The sequence below is a fragment of the Eptatretus burgeri genome, chromosome 3, assembly GCF_056783735.1.
Source record: "Eptatretus burgeri isolate ZD-2024b chromosome 3, Ebu_testis_v1, whole genome shotgun sequence".
Taxonomy (NCBI): domain Eukaryota; kingdom Metazoa; phylum Chordata; class Myxini; order Myxiniformes; family Myxinidae; genus Eptatretus; species Eptatretus burgeri.
Window position 1 is genome coordinate 31642492 of NC_140963.1, and position 23203 is coordinate 31665694.

Consider the following 23203-nt stretch of genomic DNA (forward strand, 5'->3'; position numbering starts at 1 on the left):
TAAAGTTGCTAACAGACGGACAGACAAAGAAACAGACAAACAAACCGGACGATTACAATATCCCGCTACCTCCCTCCCTCCCGGAGGGAGGGAACGGGATAACAAAGTCAAGGCTCGTGAAAGATTAGGGTGTGACAGTACAAAAGAAACAGGAGGGCCAAGGGACAAAATCATTGGAGCCAGAAAATCAGGCGATGCCAGTAAGAATGAGGGATAGGAGGAATGCAAAGAATGTGGTGGTCGTATGGCAGCTTAGCTGTCGTGGTAGGTATCATTTCTTGAAGCGCGACTGCGTCGCTGATGCAGTGCCTCTCTACCAGAGCACACACTGGAACTGGTACTCATTTCGCCAACCTCAGAAGGATGACAGGCTGAATCAACCCCCTGGTGTATTAGTTCAGCGGCCGACGGGGCTTGAACTCAGGACCCGAGGATCCCAAGCTGCCACCCTAACCACTGAGCCAACACCAGGCTAATGCGAAGGATGAACAAGATGGATACAGAAGCAAACTCTCAGGAAAGAAAAACTGGAAATTTGGGGAGGGGGTTAACAGGGATAGAGAAGGCCATGGTTTTGGATGGAGAATGATCTGAGATGGTGGAGAACAGCTGTCTGGGTTTAGGTAGTTTCACCAGGAGGTTGATAATGGACCAAGTGCACTTGCAGAAATGCAGGGAGGGGGACAAATCACGGAGGGGACAGGGAGTGTAATACCAGAAAGGAGACAGCAGAAGACTGAGAGACCACCGACCTGTCTGCAATGAGAAAGTGATAGACCTATCGACTCCGCTTCATCATGGGAGATTCCAATGATCTTGTCGGCCTTGATTTCCATGGCATGAAGCTGAGCAAGGTGTGAGGCAGCAGAGCCAGCTCAGAGGAGAGAGCAGAATATTATCAAGCTGAGGATGAAGGCGTTGTAGGTGCATAAGAGTTCAGGTACACCAAGGAAGGACAGAAAGAGTATGCCCAGTTGGCAGCTGGCTTTGGAGGCCAAGTTGGAAATGTGGTGTGCCCAAGAAAAATAATAGTGAGACCTCGGAGTTTGAGTGACTGAACTTCCTCAAGAGGATTGTTAAGAAAGTACAGGTCATGGACAAAAAAAAATGCAAACACCTGGATAAATGAGGGACATCAAGCAACAGCTTCCACACAGGTGAGGCCCATGTGTTAATTAAGCAAATACTATCCCAGCATATCTACTACCTGTACATGGGAGGGTTTGCCAGATGGTTAATTCTGTGACAGAGTGTGGTATTTATCTGGATTAGAAGACATATTCCAAGTGTTTGACAAGCTTGTGATTTTATCAAGGTCTGAAGAAAGGGAATAGGTTGGTGCTTGCCAATCTGAAGGTTAAGGGATGTCAAAAGCAGAGGGTGGAGTCATCAGCAAATAGATATCAGCAGAGTCAGAGAGATTGTTGATGAAGATTAGGAATAGGATGGGGCCAAGAGCACTGCCTTGAGGCACTCCAGCATTGATGGGGAAAGGAGATGAAAGGATTCTGTTGAGCCACACATTGGCTACATGCTACAAGAGTAGAAAAAGTCAGTAATCCAAGAATGGAATTGGCCTTGGATGCCAGAGGAAGAGAGTTTTGAGAGTAAGACGGGATGCCAGACTACAGTATATCAAAAGCTCGAGGATATGTCGAGACACGGTCCTGATCTCGTCTGACATTGAGTGTCTCCATCCATTGTTGAGGGAGTAGAAGCAGCATGTTCAAAGTTGAGTGATCTGGTCTGAAACCGAATTGATGAGGCCATTTGGAGAAAAGGAAGGATTTTATGTCAACTGCGATGATGCATTCCATGACCTTGCTGATGATTGGAATCAAGCTTCCAATAATCAGCAAGGGTCTAACATTAAGCGGATTGGTTTTTGTACATTGTTGATGTAGTACTAGCACGGATCGGCTCACTGCGCTCACCTCTCCACAGGTCATTACAGAGATTATCACATCACAGATTTGCTGTGTTGGCATGATTTACACCAATCATAATACAAACAGTTCTTTGCTATAAATTTATTCCTTGCAAAATCAAAGATACTTCAAATATACTGGGCAATCGATATTGTTATGCAGTCTGTCTGTCTGTTTATCACCTACAGGTCACAATTCCAAACCGAGGTAATCTCAACTGAGAAGCCTATTGATTTTGAGGTCAAAGGTCACCTTGAGGTCAAATTCCTAAAAATCGTCATTTTTCATACAATTCACTTGAAAGTTGAACAGGATTTGCATATTGCATCACTGAATTGGGAAACCAACAATTTGAGGTCAAAAGATCAAAGTTCAACTCAAGGTCAAACATATAAAATCATCAATTTTTTTTTCTGGAAATCGTCAATTTTCATCCGGTTGACTTGAAAATTTAACATCAATTGCATAGTGCATTACTGGATTGGGAAACCAAACTATTTTTGATATCAAAAGGTCAAAGGTCAACTCAAGGTCAAGCATATAAAATCATCAATTTCAATCTTAAAAATAAACCTATTTTCATAGGATTGACCTGAGCGCTGATTAAGATTGTCAATTTTAATCTTAATGAAATGGAAAATTTGATGTATCTGTGGCAAATTTTGGAGAGGGGGGTGGATTTTGTAAATATCCTGCTCTGCACGGTTTTTTTCTTGTTTGTAATATTTGGTGATATTGTATTTATTTTCAATTTATTTGTGATATAAAAAGGTCCAAGTGGTCTAAATGGTCAAGGGTCTAAACTGTGTGATCTCTCTGGAGGGTGTAAAGGATTGAAATGGTGTTAAGGTCTTCGGGGTTTAAAGGGTCTCCGGGATATTTTGGGTCTTCAGGATCCTGCCAGAGAAGGGAACGGACAGTGACTGCATGCTGAGGACCAATTTATGGAAGGCCTTCCGAAATCAAGCTTGAGATGGGAGCTAAATTAACAGATTCACAGGGAAACAAACTGCACATCTCTTGATGTGCAAGAAGTGGCATTACTGTTTGCAACAGAAACTGACAAAACAAGCAAACATAAGGGGAGAAAAGTATCATGCCCAATAGTTATTTGCTAAGTACAGCTCTGTATTTGCAATGTCAGATAATTTAGGAAGGACAGATGCGAGTAAGCACTCCATTCATTCCACTGATGACACTCCGGTGAAAATGCCCTACAGAGGAAGATGAAGATGCCCTACAGATGCCCATACAACATGATGAAGTCACGGCTCACATACGTGACGTGCTATGGAAAGGTATTATCGACTAAGCAAGAGTGGGTATTCAAGCCCCATCATCCTTGTTAGCAAGAAGTCTGGAGCATTGCGCATATGTATAGACTACTGTCTGATGAATTCCTGCACTTGGAAAGATGAACACCCATTGCTGAGAATTGAAGACTCCATGGATGCGCTGGTTGGATCGAAATGGATTTTGATGACGGATCGCCAGTCAGCGTATCACCAAGTGTAAATGTAGGATAATGACAAAGCCAAGACAGCATTCACAACACCAATTGTCCTCTTTGAGTTCAACTGAATGCCATTTGGATTGTGTAAAACACCGGCAACATACCAGAAACTGATGCAGCATGTGTACGTGGAAGAGATCTTCCAAGCCGTATTGGTTTATCTGGATGACGTTTACCTGGATCAGGATTTAAAACAAAACCTGTCAAAGGGCGGAGGAGCTCCTTGTGTGCCCGCGGCCATCAATTTCTCATACCCAAACTGTGTCTGCGGACGTCCTCCTGCAGTTGGGTTACTCTTTTTTTAGGAGGTTAGTGGCAGGATTTGCACTCCGACCACTGTACAACACTTCATTCCACAAAACCCATAAATATAAGCAAATCTGAAAACCCACTCCATGGGAGTACCTCCTGTGCTGCTGCCCTATGCAAGGCAGTTCACCAGATGATGGGACGGGACCCCCATTACTTGATGATAGGAGGAAAACCACGGGGTAAACCTCCAGGGTCAGATTGCGGTAATGTATGGTGGAGTGGAGATGAGGTGTCAGCCACCAGATGGTGGTCTCCATGGATAGGTAACCTGTGGTGGTCCTTTTGGGTGGGTGCCTGGAATGTCCCATCTCCAAGAGAGGATGATTATTTGTCTCTGTTATCATCTGAGCTAAAGCGTTTGAACAGAGGTATTGCAGCACTCTCTGAGGTTCAGAGACCAGATAGTGGTGAGATCATGGCGGGTGGTTATGCCTACCATTGGTCTGGTCACTCTCATGGTTACCATACCCAAGGAGTTGCTGTAGCTGTGTCCAATAAGCTGACTCCAATGATAATTGAGGTAACACCGGTCAACGAGCGTATTATGAGACGAAGGATTTGTCACTCCTTGGGTGTCATTTCCCTGGTCTCTGCATATGCTTTGATTGAGTAAGGTGAGTGATCTCACCATGAAGGATGCATTCTATGCCATGCTCGAGTCTGTGGTTGATCAGTGCCCCAGGCAAGATACTCTTCTAGTCTTAGGGGATTTCAATGCATCGACTGGAACTGAGAGGGATGGTTACGAGACTTGTGTTGGTCCCCATGGGTCTGGAACTGTGAACCAGAATCGCACTAAGCTCCTTGACTTTGCAAGACGTTGTGGACTTAGGGTGGCTGGTTCATGGTTTCAGCTGCCACAGGCTCATTGCTGGACTGGGTATTACCAGTATTCCATATTTCAAAGGCTGTCATTAACTCTGTCATTCCAACGCTGGTGGTGTGGCAAAGGAGATTGACCATGTGCTCGTTAATGGTTGTTGGAGGAGGATCCAGAAATGCAGGGTCTACTGGAGTACTCAGTTCCTCAATACTGACCACAAGCTTGTGGTAGCAACTATGAAGTTAAATCAACTATAAAGCAGCTTAAATCCAGAATGGTACCATCCCAGCCGAGGCTGGATGTTGGCAAGCTTAAGGATGAGAGGGTAGCAGAGGAGTGTGCGAACAGGCTGAGTGGGGATTTGGGGGGGGGGGGGATCTGGGTGCTTTGGGGAATCCTGAAGAGTTGTGGACTACCTTCAAGACCACCATCCTTGATGTTTCCGGTGGATGTCTTGGAACTCATTGTAGGGTGAAGAAGAATTTTGTGTCTCAAGGGACACTGGATACCATTGACCAGAGTCACAGGGCCAGCCTTAGTGGCAGAGCTGAGCTGTTCAGGGAGCTGAGGCGTAAAACTGCACGTGTGCTGAGGGTGCACAAGGAGGCCGATGTGTGAGGAATCTGTGTGGGGATAGAATATCACCTGTGGTTCAGTGATTCTTGTCCTACTTACAGGGGAATTCATGTATTGCATTCCTCCAATCCTATCCCCCAGTGTACTGCAGTTAGAGGGGAGGGTGGTGGGCTCTTGTCAGAGGAGAATGAAGTGAAGACCCGCTGGGCTAATTACTTTGAGCGGTTGTACCAGGCTGATCCACCAGTTGTCGAGTTGGACGTCAGGGGTCTTACAATCCCTATTCCTACCCTCCAATCAACTGTGGTCCACCTTCGTTTGTGGAAACACAGGCTGCGGTGAACTGGTTGAAACGGGGTAAAGCTCCAGGGATCTGTGGCATCCATGCTGAACTTCTCAAGGCTGGTGGAAATGCTGCACTCATGTCAGTGCATACAGTTAAGTGCTCTGCCTGGAACACAGGCATCATCGCAACTGACTGGAAGAGGGGCCTTGTTGTCCCTCTCTGGAAAGGGAAGGGTGAGCGTCATGACTGCAACAACTACTGAGGGGTGACGCTGCTCTCAGTGCTGGGCAAGGTCTTTGCTCGGATAATTATTGATCAGGTTCACCACCATCTGCTTCAGCACCAGCATCCAGAGTAGTCAGGCTTTACACTAAAGAGGTCAACGATTGACCATATCCTTGATCTTCAGGTCCTCACCGAATGCAGGCGAGTGTTTCAGCAGTTGCTGCTTGTAGCCCATGTTGATTTCTGCAAAGCATTCGATTCAGTGAATCGGGATGCCCTCTGGCGGATGCTTGGTCTTCGTGGGGTGCCACCAAAACTGATCAATCTGTTATCTGAACTATACACTGCTACTGAGAGTGCTGTAAGATGTGGTGGTACCATCTCCGACTTATTTCCAGTTGTTACTGGAGTACGTCATGGGTGTGTACTCGCCCCCACACTTTTCAGCACTTGTATGGACTGGATTCTGGGGAGGATGTCAGAGAGATCATGCTGTGGTGCATCGTTTGGGAAGGTCAAGATCTCTGTCCTTGATTTTGCAGATGATAAAGTCATCTTTGCAGAGGCTGGAGAAATCCTTTTGGGAGCCCTCGAGGTGCTGAATGAGAAGTCGGAGCCGCTGGGATTATGGGTTTCCTTGGTCAAAATGAAGATCCAGGCTTTCAATGTCATCTTTGATGCTGCTATCTTGTCTGTACCTGATTGTGGTGAGGATGTTGAGGTCACGGAGAGTCACTTACTTTAGCAATGATATTCATGTCTCTGCTGGCTGTGAGCTTGAGGTCAACAGATGTCTGGGTCGGGCCTGGGGAGTCATGAATTCACTGGATCATGGGGCGTAGCGTTGTCGGTACCTGTGGTGGAGAATGAAAGTCTGAGTCTTCAGGTCCTCAGTGCTTCCAGTCTTGCTCTATAGATGTGAGACTTGGACTCTGACCAAGGATTTGAGACAGAGACTTAATTCCTTTGGTACCAGGTCTCTTCAGAGAATCCTTGGCTATCGCTGGTCAGACTTTGTGTCCAATAAGCGGTTGCTGAGAGAGACTCAAATGATATTTGTTACCTGCATAGTCTGTGAGCGTCAGCTGTGGATGTATGGACATGTGCCTCATTTTCCTGACACTGATCCTGCTTGTCAGATTCTCTCAATGACGGGATTTCTTGAGTGGAAGAAACCAATTGGCCGACCACGTGCCTCATGTTTGCAGCAGGTTGATCAGCATCTTAAGGAGATGGGGATTAGCCAGGCATTTGCCTGGGAGATGGCCAGACGGAGGCTCCTGGGGGATGTGATGCAGAAAGTGGATGCAGCGACGTGCTGCTCTGAGGCATGCTCCCATACCTGACCTGATCTGACCTCCAACAGTTCTGGGCCGATTACATCCAGATTTGCTGCATGTGAATAGCATGACCCCAGTTAGCGCATCGGGGTGTTTTCTATCTTTGCCGGTGGTCTTCGGGTTAGAGCGGTTGGTTGAGGGGAGACGCAAATTCTCTATGTAAATGTGTATAGTGTAGCACCACTCCAGGTGGGAGAGGGTATTTCAAGTCCCCACCCTTTCCAGTCGAGTATTCCTGTCCCCACATTTTCCCTTGCATTAAGAATTACACACTGAGAGGTATTTTGAATTATACATTTCCTGCAATGAGGCTGAGTCTTTGGGACTCACTCTCTCTCACCGCAGGCAGGTCAGTGGTCTTTCTTTCTTCCATCTCATCTCCGGTCTTGTCCCCCCCCCTTCCCTCCCTGCTTTGTCTGCACTATGTCTCCACCATATTATCCCAGAGCACTTAAGGTCCACCAACAACCCTGTTCTGGTAAAACAACCAAAATCACGAATCACTGCTCACCTACACTCTTTCATTCCTCTTTTTTCCCTCCTTTGGAACAAACTCCCATACTCTGTTCAATCCCATTCTTCCCTCCACAACTTCAAAACAGCTGTTCACCACCACTTCTTATCTTCTCCCATCCAAAACTACGATATTTTCTACCCCCGTTCCAGATCTCCTCATGTCTCTGTTCCCCATTGTTATGTTCTCTCCTCTCCCAGTCCTCTTGTCTCATGTCTCCCCCCCTCCTTTGCTGTGCGTTGTGTGTTTGGTCTCATGTGAGCCTCGACAATGTATACAAAAAAATAATAAGGATAATAACATAACCTGGCCTTCCGCTCCCATAGGGAGCAGTTGCTTCTAGTCAGAGTAAAACATGGGAGCGTGGCTGACTCCACGTGTCGTACGACAGAGCACCCACCCCACCCAGACCAGCACCCACACAATGCTGCACCCCCAAAGCTGCTGGCACACCCACTGCCGCCCGAACATCCACCACCACCCACACACCTGCCACACCCCCATTGCTCCCCCATCTGCCACTTCCGCAACACCACCTGCACTGTAAAAAATAAATAAATTGGTCTCTCCTAGTCTTCCAGTAACATTCAGAGAATGTGCATGGAATATTGATTGTAAACGTTGGATTCTATTTTAATCAACTTATCAACTTCATCTTCTGCCATGCCCTTCAAATTTGATCTTTGCTGCTGTAAAGCCAAATCCAGGTTCTGTCATTTGTCCAAAGTTTTGTCACTTTCGATAGATTTTCTCATGGAGCTATTGTGCTTTGTTGTCCATCAGCACTTGCTAGTTAGTCCACCTTCAAATCTATCTCAGGAGTCGACATCGAGTTTCACAGCTAACTGTTCAGGTTGAACAATCTCTGGCATTCACAAATCATCTAAAGTTTCTCTGCTCTTTCAAGGACTCCACATCAACTTCACATCTTCGACGACCTTAACTTCGGTTCAGCACGACATTCCGGAGACGAGTTGTTGTATCTTCTGGAAACCTCTCTTGCAGGCTTCTCTTTTTACCCATTCAGGGAGAACGATTTGTCCAAAGAAGCACAGAATTCACATTGATATATGTTACTCTTATTGCATTGACATGATCGATTAAACAATCTCTAACTACCGAAACGTTTACCTTTCAAGCTGTCCACAATACCTAGTTCATAATATTAACTTCTTGGGGATTGGAGGAGAGTAGCAAGTGTAGGAAAGGGGGTAATGAGTTGGGGTGGTAGTGTCCCATCGTACTATCATCGTCTTGCAGTGGGGCAGCTTAGCATAACAATTGTGCATTTTGTGAGGAAAGCACCAAATTTGGCACACTAGTAGCCTATCATATTATGAACAGATTTGGATGTTGGGCCATCTCAAAATTTTTGATGGCAGTGGAAAATGGCTGCCACAGCCATCAGCGGCTGAATTTGAGATGGCCCAATATCCAAATCTGTTCATAATATGTTTGGCTACTAGTGTGCCAAATTTGGTGCTTTGCTCACAAAATGCACAATTGTTATGCTATATTTAGCCAAGTTGCCCCACTACTGGCATGTTTGGTTGTTGTGCCATATCAGTTTCGGCAAAAGGATGATGCACTCTTGACACAATAAATACACAAGATGAGTATGTACAGTGCAAGATTGGATTATTTGCAAACATCGGTTATGAGGGTTGTTCTTTTTCCACACTCGTCTCGTTTTTGTGTCGGTCTCTAAATCATATGGTACTATTAACTCGACCTTCGAGAATCCTGCAGAGGGCGCACACTATCCGAACAAACTTTGCTTTCTCCAAAAGGGCCATCATGCATGTGTTCCATTTATGCTCTAAGTTAATATATCATTTTAATTGCCATTTGTGTGTGAACAAATTACACTTCTTACCATCAACTTCATATACACACACCCTCTCTCTAATCAACTTACAAATTATTTTTCATCAAAAGGCAGGAAATTTGGGCAAGCTATTGGCACACAATGGTATACTCTTTTCAACAAAAACCACATTATCAATGCCGAGAAGACAGAATGTCCTCATCCAAAGGAAAGAATGCTCAGAAATGCAATTCCCTTGCGAAAGCGACACCAAAAAGACCGGGGGGTTTTTTCCGATAAGTCGTCATTTTTGGGTAATGGGAGCCGTGAAAAGTGACATTATTTGTGAGGTTTAGTAATGAAGATTCAAGGTAAAACAACTCAGCATCTTCAGCAGTGTGGGAACAGATTGTCATGTCTGCAATCCAAACATACTTTGCTTTCTAGCCATTAGTTGGTGAACGTTGAAGAACTGATGGTGCCTTTCGTGAAGAATAGGGGAGGGATTTCTGGCACCCCCAACACATTACAAATTATTCCCACCTCCAGTCAAACGTCAACCCTGGCCAAGCGAACAGGTTGAGTGAGGTAGGATAGTCAGGTTAATGAAAGACTATTTGGGCCAAAAGATTTCCACTGCTGACCCCCACAAGAAGATAATAATAAGTTTTGCCATTAAAAATGTAGTCGTAGTAGTCATAGCAGGAGTAGTAGCAGTCGTGGTAGCGGTTGTCAACTGTTTTTCTGACATAATAAAAATATTGTTTTATCAACTGAGGGTTGACAAGGGTGAGCTCAACACAGTGGGAAGCACAGGAAAGCTGACGTTTCAGGCAATAACCTTTCATCAGATCATCTACCCTGTGTTGATAAACCCATTGTTTGATCTGTCCATCAATGCAGATTGACTCTATTCTTGACATTCTATTCTTGACTTGACAATTCTATTCTATTCTTGACAAAGTCTTCCTTCCTTCCAATAAATACAAGACCTGGAATGTCGGTGTTATTTTATCTTTCCTCTTTGGAGAAGTAGCACATAAGACTGGCAATACAGTTCTGTATCAGAAGGGGGCAGTCTTACAAGCAGACGTCTAATCAAAGCTGACCACTCATCCGAAGCAAGAGAAATCATGTCCACCATCGAAGGAGCATTACAAGCAAGAAATTGCTTGTTGAGAGAAGCGTCAGTGAAGACCGAATGCTATGTTGACCAGTGGTCACTCTGGAGTCATTGCGTTCATGGTTATCAATGACACTTTCTTCCACCGTCATGGTTTTTGGAAGAAAGTCAACCTACCCTCTCGGTTAATAAAGATGTGTAGTCGGTTCCCTACTTCTTAACAAAGGACTTTTCCAAGGGATTTACAAAAGTTGTTACATCAGTCAGTGTTTGGAGGAGTACTGGAAGTCAATGCTCGAATCAACATGTCGTCGGATATTTTGATCGACACGTTTTACTAACGAATGGCAGAGGCTCCGAGGAAGGACGAGCACCCGAAACGTGAGCTTCACTTTGCTTCCCACGGCAGTGAGCATAACCTTTGACAACTTCCAGTTGATTAAACCCTATCGTTTGACTCTGTGTATCACGGCACGATAAATGTGTTAATAAGACACGGACAGATTTGTGTAGACTGTTTTTTTTTTTTGTTCCATGTTCTAAAGGATATTTCTGAAGACATTGAGCAAGGATGTGATGTGGTATTATGTTAGGTAGAAATTAACTTCCTTTTATGATTAACTCATGCTTTATCAATATGTGAAGAAAAGTCACAACAAATATTTTGTTGCGTCAAAGGTCAGTGTTTTCTCAAGAAATTGCATGAGACTTTGTGACACCATGAAAACTTTTTATTTTTTGAATACAGATATGGAGGCTCATGGAAGATCGGAATGATAGGGCAATGAATCAACCGACAAATTGTATGAAAGGGGAAGGAGTGGGACGACAACAAAAAACACCACGGCAAAAGGACAGGTAAAGGCTGGAAACACGGTCTCAGCAGGTGTAGGAAACCTTCGTAAGGGAAATGGAAGAGACCTTTGGATGAATGCAACACCTGATGATGAATTGCTCTGCATGTAAAACACCAGGATGCAAGTTTATAGGTGGGTTAAGATTTGAACTCAGACTAAACAGCTCAAAGGCAAGTGTGCAAACCTTGAGTCGATGCAAACCTCGAGTCTAGGAAAACCTCGAGTCTAGGAAAACCTACCTCGTCTACGTAAAACTCTAGTCTCGGCTATCCCACCTCTAGTCTAGAAAAACCTTGAGTCTAGAAAAACTTCGAGTCTAGAAAAGCCCCGAGTCTCCGCTATCCTACCTCTAGTCTAGGCAAACCTCGAGTCTAGGAAAACCTCGAGTCTACGTGATCCTACCTCTAGTCTCGGTAAACCTCAAGTCTCGGTAAACCTCTAGTCTCGGTAAACCTCTAGTCTCAGCTATTCCACCTCTAGTCTCGGCAAACCTCGAATCTACGCTATCCTACCTCATCTACGTAAACCTCGAGTCTCGGCTATCCCACCTCTAGTCTAGGTAAACCTCTAGTCTAGAAAAACCTCTAGTCTCCGCTATCCTACCTCTAGTCTAGGCAAACCTCGAGTCTCTGCTATCCTACCTCTAGTCTAGGCAAACCTCTAGTCTCGGCTATCCCACCTCTAGTCTAGGCAAACCTCGAGTCAAGGAAAACTTCGAGTCTACGCTATCCTACCTCTTGTCTCAGTAAACCTCAAGTGGAGGAAAACCTCAAGTCGACGCTATCCTACCTCTATTCTAGGTAAACCTCTAGTCTCGGCTATCCCACCTCTAGTCTAGGCAAACCTCGAGTCAAGGAAAAGCGAGTCTACGCTATCCTACCTCTTGTCTCGGTAAACCTCAAGTTGACGCTATCCTACCTCTATTCTAGGTAAACCTCCAGTGTCGGCTATCCTACCTCTCGTCTAGGCAAACCTCTAGTCTCGGAAAACCTCTCATCTTGGAACACCTCGACAATCTATCTGCCTCTAGTCTAGTCTCAGTAAACCTTGACGTCTATCTAGAGGTAAACCTAGGTAAAGGTAAACCTTTACCTTGGTCTCGAGGTTGAGATCTCGAGGTCTCGAGGTAAACCTAGGTAAACCTAGGTAAAACCTCAAGTTTAGGTAAACCTCTAGTCTCGGCTATCCTACCTCTAATCTAGGTAAACCTGTAGTCTAGGCTAGCTCGTCCGGTACAGAATTAAGAGTTGGTATTCCAAAATATCATGAAATCTTCATCATCCAAATTTCAGACCTGACATCCAGCTTAAAGTCCTGTTGGAATCCCATAATGCAATCCTCCACTCCATGCATTATAATCCTTATTTAAAGTAACAATCACACATAATGTAAATGTATATACATTTTCGGAATAATTACAATCACCTTTTCACAAAAATTACCCCAAACAAGCTTCGAATTGAGAAACATCTAAATTATTGCTTTGTGCGAAGTATATTTAAGTTGACTTTCCTTGTTTTTTTTCCATGGCAATATTATTTTGTTTAGAAATCAATATTATTTTGTTTAAAACAACGTTTAAAGCTGAAGGTAGCTCCAAGTAATCTCTCTGCCCCGTGGATAAGGCTAAGATCTGACATTTCGACCACCGAGTGATCTTCATTTGCGACGGAAGACCATTCCCTGGCCGAAACAACATCTGGTCTGAGCTGTGCCTTCTGAGCAGATACACTACTGCTTGGTGGTGTCTTCAGTTTAGAATATGTGTATTTGCAACTACAACCAGATTTTTGTCAAATCAATAATAAAGTTTAATCTTATATACCAACATGTTTATAATGGTCCAACATGATGGTGCAGAAATAGCACACTTACCTTTTGAGCTGTCCAATTATTTTTACCTTTTGAACCGTTTCATTACGAGTATGATTACTGACAAGTCTCTGAACTGTCCTGACCAGGTGGACCAAACGTCTCGACTTTCTGACAATGCATCGACAAAAAATACAGAAAAGTGTAAATCCATTTCCATACCCCATCAGTGGCCCAAATTGGCATTTCCATTCGTCTCCTGTTGTAATGAATAAACACACCCGGTTAACAATGATGTCACAGTGAGGACAGGAGGTGTTATGGCCTGAAGGCTTCGAGTAGACCCATCAACGTGATGATTGATACGGTACATGCTGCCAGATACTTGCGACACGATTTCAATCATTTGTCATAAGCATTCTGCAAATCCCCAGGACTCTCGAAAAGTCAGCAAGATTTTTATTTTTTTAATCACGAAGGATATTTTATCGCTTTGAATGAAAACGAGTTTTGCAGATGATGATTGGAAGCTGCAATCTTCTTACACTTGAGTGCCTTTCACTTTCCATTCCCCTCGAGGTGGAAGCTGCGAGGAGCGATGCAGCAACATGGCGGTGTAGATTGTGTGATTGGGAGGAGGCTTGCACGTCCGACCATTTCAGCAGAATAAGCTTCTGCATCGTTGCTGTCAATGCCGATCGAGGTGACCAGCTAGAAATGGAGCAGGCATTGGGACTCTCTTTGAGGTTGGCTCCTGCAGGGCTGTTCAGGGATAATGAACACGATTGATCTGATTGTTCTCGTGCTTGTGCCTTTGGCCACTTGAGTGCCTCTGCCATCCCCTTGTGCCTTTGCACGACGATGGGACATAATGTACAGGGTGCTTAAAGAACAAGTCCCAGACCAGAATGAAATTCAAGGCCACAACACTAAATGATCCAACACGCCCCGATCCTTGGAAATCAGTGCGATTGGGATTTCAGATATAAAGGATGAAATCAACAGGATGTCGAATGAGGTACGCTAACTTCCGTTGGAAGCAAGGAGAAGCTGACGTTTCGGGCATTAACTCTTTCGTCGGAGAGAGGGAGAGAGCGATTTCAGATTTATTACAAATATTTTGTGCCTTTAGTCAACATGATCTCTGCAATGAGTGTATCTTTGAGACTGAGCACTTTACCGACTCCAATTATTTATTGGACATTGTGATCGTTCCGCTGGAGTAGTTTTGGATGTTGGTTTCAATTTTTGGAAATATCAAAGGTGCTAATCCAGTACAGCTGTTTCTCGGCCAAGGCTCTGGAAATGGCCATTGAAGCAAAACACGGCGTTTGCATTACCCAGCCCGTGAAATGCAGGCAACCTTCAAAAATCCCCTCGTTCATCTGGAAGTCATCTTCGAGCCGTTCACAACACAACTCAGCTCAGCTGACCATTTCATTACAAGAAATTCTTTTAAACTTACATTTGTCTTTCGCTTTGTATTCTTATGATGTTAGCATTAGAATTTGAGTTTATCTTGAAAAAGGTTTTTTTTTTTAATGGATTTTTTGTTGAGGCCATCAAATTGCTTGTTGTTTTATGTACATTAAGAAACCATTGTTCTAGAAATTTGGTTTTTTATTGTAAAACAATTCTGTTGTTAAAACGAATCAGCTTATTTCATCGAGTGCTCACATTATATAAAAGGGCACATTTGGGAAGCATGTCATGAAAGAACAAATATAGAAGTAAGGAAACAATAAAACACCAATATTTAATTAACGATACATGATGCTACTGTTTCTGGCAGGGAAGCCCAGAAATATGCACCTTCTGAGCTTTCGAGCCAAGGTTCGAATCTCACCCCAGCTGTAAACGGTCATCCTGGCGTTTTGTATGCAGGACAAGGTATCAATGTGTGCACTGTCCACTGCATGGACATTTAGCCAAAGGACCCATCCGACAGTGTTACCCAGGCATCGTTGGACACAAGAGATCCCACAGTTTCCTTCACAAATAGGAGGTGAGGCATCGTCGGCAACCTGAACAAATTACAAATTCATGTCCGAACTTACTGCTGGGAGGGCAAAGGCAAACTTCCTCGCTTAAGCTTTGCCAAGAGATTGCTTCGGCAGCATCGACACTCTGTTCACAGTATGGTACACTGATGGTGATAGAATGTTGCTTAAGGAAGAAGTGGACAGTTTGTCAAAATACGTTGGGTATAAATCTACAACATGCAGAGAAAATATAAACATCGTCTGGGACTTTGCAGAAGTTCAAAAGGCAGTTCTATGCCAGCTGATAGAAATGAAAAATGTCACGTGCGATGGAAAAAAGAAATGCTCTGTCTGTTTCAGCAACTTCACAAGGAACTGCTGAGAAAGTGAATCGCTTTCCATTTCACAAGTACGGAGTGGGATAAATCTGAAATAGGTACCCTCTGCCAACAGCCTGAAGGTGCGTGATTTGCGATTATTTGGATGAAGTCGAGCTGTTTATCGGCAAGTTTTCTTCCGTCATCTCTATTTCCGAGAAACGAAGCACAATGGTTGCATATATAGGATGTCCAGTAAGCATTGCAACAAGGACTCTTGTTGAAACGGTTCACACAAAGGTTCATTTATCAAACTTGCACAGCCAACAAACTTGCACGAAGTTAGGTGGAACGAAAGTGGGAGGAATGGAATGCAGCCAAAGGAAGATGATGATAATGAAAATATATCGATGAGGGATGTTGAATATGTTGCACATTGTGAAAAGATAATTTAATTTAAAAATATTATATATGATATGATAAAGGAGCTGGAGGGGAAGGGAAAATCAAAGGAAAAGAAGTTTGGGAAGAGGTACGAGTAAGGCAGATTACAAATGGAGGATGTATTGTAGGGTGGTTGACAAAATCTGTCCAATCTTGTATTTACACAATGGCAATATGATGTCTCATAATAAATTCTAAAGATGGCGTGAGTAGCTGCAAGCTTTCAAAACTACACAACGATGTACATTTGTAAGAGCTGCAAGATGTCGGCAATGAATTTAAACGTTTGCACCCACTGAGCTGTAACAGTCCACTGAGAGTAACAGAACATTTCTGGAGCGCTCATCGGTGGGAAAGTGGAAATTGTGCGTTTGTGCCGCTAACATTTCTCACTGTGCACACAAAGCCACCACTTGACTACAACAACTGCCTTATAGGCTTGCTAGTATTCCCACCTTATTGTGGGGTCAGTTAGGGAAAGCATTTCACCAAAGCCATTCACCAACTGGCTGGTCAGCTCCTGACACTCGACTTAAGATAGTTATGGCAGGAATTTGTAATTTGTTCAGGATTCCGGGGATAGCTCACCTACTCTTTGTAAAAGACGCAGTGAATTTTTAACGTCCACCAACTCATGCCATCAGACAGAACATACAGATTAACATCCAATTTTGTGATGCACCGTCCTTGCACTGCGCTGTGAAGCATCAATCTGACAGTTCATTGTCTTGTCAAGAATCAAGCCCATACTAGAATATAAAGGTAAGTGCATTTACTTTTCACCACCCTGTCAGACAAAGACCATCAATCGAATAAACGTTCAAAAGAAAAACGGTATTCATCATCAGAGAATACATCACCTGAAACGTCATGTTCACCTGGAACCACCACAATGCCATCCTGCAGGTGGCATCAGTTGGGTTATTTGTGTTGTTCTTGTTATCGGTTTCATCTGTACCATGTGGGGAAATATTTATTTTCTGCAACAGCCTTCTACCAAATTATAAATGTACCAAAGCCATGATCCACCACTTTAAAGTATTGTTCATAAGACAAAGTTAACGAATCGTTTTACTATTTTTTACTTGCAAAGACAAAACAGTGATAGTATGACGATAAAACGAATAGACAGTCTCGCCTCTCCTGAACATAAAAGCCGAGTTGCTGGTGAAAAAAAAAAAAAAACATCAAAGAGATACAATTTACCAGGATTCAGATACTCTGGTTAATGAACCATCGAAAGGCTTAATGATATTGTGCAGGATAAAATGGTGGCTTAACTAGCTTCAAGAGCTACCACCGGACAACCCAAACCTTCATCTATCCACATTACACAGATCAGTAATTGACAAAAAATGGTCTAACTTCTTGTTATCGAAATTGTTGTTGTGTTTATGTTAAGAAAAACTTTTTCAAAGTTATGAAACCGAACAAAATCCAAGCAAGATCAAAATCAATGCAACATTCGAAAAGAACCACAGAATTGCATACAAGCCGGTGGAAAGTTTTGAAGATGGTCGAATGAGGGTCAATGATGAATATCAGGCAGGAGGCCATCTGTTTATGAAATGCTAACAGATATACCCGTCAAGGATTGGTGATGGGATGGAATGCCATTTGATAATATGAGAGGGCCGGAGAACAAGAACAACTAGAACGGCACTCGGAGGAGCACATATCTCCACCAGGCTGAACAACTTGCGTTTTATATCCCAATGATAGGATCTGGATCAGAACTGACCAAAATTCAATCGGCTTGCTCTTGTCACCTAACCAACTCATCCACCAAGTGTTGTCATAATCCGTCCACAACTTTTTGAAATATCATGATATATGTCGTTTTTGGCCCTATCTCTCAATGGTGAAGGATCACTTATAAAATTCTTGTATCCGGATCCAGATCCGGATCTTCTCCAGAATTGAACCAATTCGCCCATGTCATACACCAAACCTGACAACCAAATTCCATCTGAGTCAGTCCATAACTTTTTGAGATATTGTGCTTTATGTACTTTTTCGCCTTATCTTTCAATGAAGAATCACAAAAAAAATTTTTATGGTATCCCGATCCCGATCCGGATCTTCACCAAAATCTAATCAATTCGTCCATGTCACACATCCAATCTGTTCACCAAGTTCTGTCCGAATCTGTCTATAACTCTTTTAGATATCCTGTTTACAGACAAACAAGAAAGATGTCGTGCATAGCACCATACTTGCAAAATCCAAATAAACAATAGTTGCCATGGAAACAGCAATTTGGTAATTTCAAATTTTTGACCGACCAAGCATTTTACATGATTGTATGTTATAAACACAAATTTGTTAACATATTTTCTAATTAAGCCTGGTGTTGTCTTAGTGGTTAAGTTGGCTGGCTTGGGATTTTACATTCATAAGTTTAAGCCCTGTTGGCCACTGAATTAGCACCAGGTGGGGTTGACTCAACCTGTTACCCTTCTGAGGTTGGCAAAATGAGTAGCAGTGTACTGGTATAGGGGCACAACATTAGCAACACAGCTGCACTCCAACAAAATAATAGCGATGTGGCAGCCAAGCTGCCATACACAAGAACAGAACAATCTTCTTTGAATTCCCTTCCTTCTTTTCAATCCTTCTGGCTGCCATCTCTTTTTTTTCATTTTCATCCCCTCCACCTGCAGTGTCGATGTAATAACCATAGAGGAAGTTCTAAAGATAGAGCAGTACCTGGTGAATTGTAAAATTATCATAAGAATGCAAACATGAACGACAGAAGTGTTCTTTTTTTTTTCTTTCTTTCAATGGTATTTGGAAGCTTTGTTAGTAAGAGATAGATGGTGAAAATGGGTTTTGATGGACCTGACAAGAGAATCGGGGAAGTTTTGGGCTGGATACTGGTTCAAGTACAGCAAAGGAAGCTTCTATTTCCATCAACAAGCTTTCCCTGCAACAAGAAGAAACCAAACTGAACTGCTGAACCAAAGTGCCAATGACATCGTTGTATCGAAATGCCATTTTGGGACGTTGGTGACTCTCTTCACACAAACTTCTACTTACCTGTATTTTTACATTTAAAGATATGGGCTCACCTGAAGAGAGTACAAGACTCACTTCAACACTTTCATACTTGGGTTTTTAAAGCCTAAGATATATCACTTTTTCATGCTTTTCCATCCATTAAAGCATTAATTAAATGTGAATTTTTTTTAGCAATTTTAACTTTTGCAATTCTACATAACCATTTTCTATTGACATTTTGGTTTGGTGGGGAGAGAGAGGCAACGGGCTCTTTTAAAGTCTCTTGTTTTGTTACAACTCGTGGGCCCATTGGTCCGTTGAACCAAATTTTCATTGATCTTCATAGGCTTGTAGCATACCTGCCTGCTGTACTGCTTGAGCATGAGCTTCCCTTTCGCCAAACCCAGATTAATTTGGGCCAGGGAAGATTATACGTTTGTTATTATTATTGTCAAATGATACTACAATTGTTGTTGGTATTATAAGTGTTAATTAATGTTTTGTTACAATATTATCATTATTTTTGTTATTTATTTTGTAAATACAATGCCATCCTGTGGAAGGACCTATTAAGCTGTCAGATACACCTTCATATGGTGTGCTTTTAAAACATGGGAATTCTTCTGGGTTATTTGCAGTTAATTCACCTAATCAACTTAAGAGATCATGACGATCATTTCAGTGTATCACATTCCACATCAATACATTCCAGAAGAACTCCACAAAAAACATGCCCCACACACACACACACACACACACACACACACACACACACACACACACACACACACACACACACACACACACACACACACACACACACACACACACACACACACACACACACACACACACACACACACACACACACACAATTTATAGTTGAGTCTTAAAGGGACTACAGCATTATAGGGGTCTTTTGGGTCATCTGGGCCTTAAGTCTCTTGGGGGTGTTAAAGGGTCGTCAAAGGTCGAAAGCATCTCAACAGTTTAAAAGGTTCAAAGGTGCATTCCAGTAGTACGTAATTAATTGATAGACTACGTAATCAACCGACACAAAAAACATCACACACAACTCATCCATTTATAGTAGATAATTGCAGACAAACTTATGCATTCCCAATACCTTTACATCTTTCTTACTATCAGACAAAGTTATAACATCATGGTTGACCTTGGAGAAAGTCTTATAAATTAACTTTGAGATGTGAACTTGAAGGCTTCCTCATTAGAGATGAGGTGGAATTGAAAAAGTAGTAACTGCAGTCACTCTCTCACAAAAAATACCTCGTGAAATTCGATTAGTCTCATCAGATTTCAATGACGCATGATTTGGAGTTGGGGAATTGTTGCAAAGGATGTTATTTGCTGAAATTAATTTAGGCTGAAATAATTGCTGAAACTTAATTTGGACTATTGGGAGGTAAATTAATTTCACCAATATGTTATTATGTATCTTAATTGCGCAAGTCACATCATAAGTTGTTGTTGTGAAGCGAATCCGAGTCCTTAAGAAAGCTAACATTGTATTTGCATCATGGTTGATGGATGGATGTGTGTGTGTGTGTGTGTGTGTGTGTGTGTGTGTGTGTGTGTGTGTGTGTGTGTGTGTGTGTGTGTGTGTGTGTGTGTGTGTGTGTGTGTGTGTGTGTGTGTGTGTGTGTGTGTGTGTGTGTGTGTGTGTGTGTGTGCGTGCACAGTGCCGATAGAAAGTCAGCACCCCTTTCAAAGTTTTCTCATTTTGTTGCATTATAGCCTGGAATTAAATTGCAAGATGTATGATATCACTATACGCTGGAAGTCGAGGGTGTATGGTAACACCATCAGATTTTTTCCACCTTTATTAACCTCCGCCATCGAAGATGGACAGAGGTTACTGTTTTCACCCCTCTCTGTTTGTTTGTTTGTGAACAGTATTACGGAAAAACTCCGACGGATTTCGACGAAACTTGGTGGGGGGGGGGGGGGGTTAGGTATGGTCCAAGGATCATGCCATTAGATTTTGGACTTGGTCCAAAATCCAATATGACTGTTATGGCGGACATTTTGAAAAAATATTTGAATTTTTGTTTTTGCATTTCTACATGTTTTAAGTGATTTCCAACCAAAATAAAAATAAAAATTGTTAGAGAAAAAAAAAAAATTGCAACTTTTTTTCAACAAAATTTCAATATATTTTTTTTTGCATTTCTACATGTTATAAGTGATTTCCAACAAAAAAAAAACATGCCAAAATTATAATTGCGGCTGATTTTGGAACTTCAGGTGGATATACCCATGTAAAATCAATTTCTGTCTCAAGGAATCTAGTTATGATGAATGAATTGAGTATGTAAAAGTTAAAAGTAAAAGGGAAAGTTGCAAACTATAACTCTGTGAGCACTGTTGACGTCAAATTGAATGAATAGGATATCAGGTTCACTTCAGTGACCCAGCAGTATTGACGGCGGAGGTTTTGCCCTCTACCGAGTGCTCCCCCTCTAGTTTACATATTGTAATCCACAACTTTCAAATGAAAAACAAGTTCTACAAATTTCAGAAAATTCATTAAAATACAAAACTAGAATATCTTGGTTCGATAAGTGTCCACCCCGCTTATAATAGCAATTGTAAATTAGCTCAGGTGTAACCAATCACCTTCAAAATCACACACCAAGTTAATTGACCTCTACCTGTGTTAAATTGTAGTGATTGATTACTTCAGAATAAAATCAGCTGTTCCTGCAGGTCTCCTCTGCTGGGTAGTGGATTTCACAGCAAAGACTCCATCATGAGCACCAAGGAGCTTTCCAAAGACCTCTGGGATAAAGTTGTGGAAAGGCACAGATCAAGGGTTGGGTATAAAAATATCTCAAAGGCCTTAAATATCCCTTGGAGCATTGTCAAGACAATCAATAAGAAGTGGAAGGTGTATGGTACCACCAAGACCGTGCCTAGATCAGGCCATCCCTCCAAACTGGATGACCAAGCAAGGAGGACACTGATCAGAGAGGCCACCAAGCGGCCAATGCCAACTTTGAAAGAGCTGCATGCCTTTATAGCAAAGACTGGTCACTGTGGAAATGTGTAAACAATATCCCAAGCACTCCACAAGTCTGGTCTGTACGGTAGGGTGGCAAAAAGGAAGCCATTACTCAAAAAGTCCACCTTGAGTCCTGTTTGAGGTCAGCTAAAAAACACTCCAGATATTCTGAAGCCGTGTGACAAAATGTTTTGTGGTCTGATGAAACCAAGATGGAACTTTTTGGCCTAAATGCAAAATATCACATTTGGCACAAACCCAAACACAGCACATCACCCAAAGAACACAATGCCTCCTGTGAAGAATGGTGGTGGCAGCATCACGTAATGGGGAAGTTTCTCATCAGCAGGGACTGGGGCACTTGTCATGTTGGAAGGGAAAATGGATGGAAAAAAGAGAAAAATCCTCAAGGAAAACCTGCTGCCCTCTGCAAGAAAGCTGAAATTGGGATGGAAGTTTACCTTTCAGCATGACAACGACCTGAAGTACACAGACAAAGCTACATTGGAGTGGTTAAGGAACAAAAAGATAAATGTCCTTGAGTGGCCCAGTCAGAGCCCCAACCTTAATCCAATGGAAAATCTGTGGCACGACTTGAAGATTGCTGCCCATCAACGCTCCCCACACAACTTGACTGAGTTTGAACAATTTTGTTCAGAAGAATGGAAAAATATTGCCCAATCAAGCTGTGCAAAGTTGGCAGAGAGCTATCCCAACAGACTAACAGCTGTAATGACTGTCAAAGGTGCTTCCACCAAGTATTAATTCAAGGAAGTGGATACTTATCCAACCAAGATATTCTAGTTTTGTATTATTGATGAATTTTCTGAAATTTGTAAAATTTGTTTATCATTTGGAAGTTGTGGGTTATGATGTGTAAATAAATGTGGAAAGAGTCCGATTTAATGCAATTTAATTCCAGGCTTTAGGGCAACAAAGGTGAAAATTTTGAAAGAGGGTGTGGACTTTCTATAGGCACTGTATATGTATGTGCCTTGCACTTCATTCCCTGCTCTGGCATTCCAACTATGCTCTCTTGTTCTTCCAAAATGGATGGAGAACAGCAAATCCGTGGCGAGTTTACAGCCACAATCAATTCCTGCTGGCGGAGGCGGAGTGGGGGTGGGGGGGGCAGGTTACCCACTCGACTGCAGGACATTGAATTTAATCTCGGAATGCAGTTTTCTTCTTCTCCATCTCTCGATAAATGCTCCAGATGACCTTCTTTGACGTGCAGTTGGTTTATCTATGAATTTAGGTTGAATGGCAGTTTTTGTTTGTCTCCCTGGAATCAAGGATGAAATGTAGAAAAGAGAGCACAA

At 42.7% G+C, this 23203-nt stretch overlaps 2 long non-coding RNA genes across 2 annotated transcripts in view; one reads left to right on the top strand and one right to left on the bottom strand.

Annotated features, from left to right (window-relative positions):
• Nucleotides 1-10458: 10458 nt before the first annotated feature.
• Nucleotides 10459-23203, top strand: part of LOC147029634 (uncharacterized) — a 66781-nt gene continuing 54036 nt past the window's right edge. The window contains exons 1-4 of the long non-coding RNA XR_015055992.1: nt 10459-10828; nt 11196-11305; nt 13696-15121; nt 15459-15558. This is a non-coding gene — a long non-coding RNA (uncharacterized LOC147029634). The remainder of the gene's footprint in view (nt 10829-11195; nt 11306-13695; nt 15122-15458; nt 15559-23203) is intronic.
• Nucleotides 15113-23203, bottom strand: part of LOC147029635 (uncharacterized) — a 94555-nt gene continuing 86464 nt past the window's right edge. Inside the window, exons 3-4 of the long non-coding RNA XR_015055993.1 lie at nt 21532-21658; nt 15113-18785 (exon numbers count right to left, since the gene is read on the bottom strand). This is a non-coding gene — a long non-coding RNA (uncharacterized LOC147029635). The remainder of the gene's footprint in view (nt 18786-21531; nt 21659-23203) is intronic.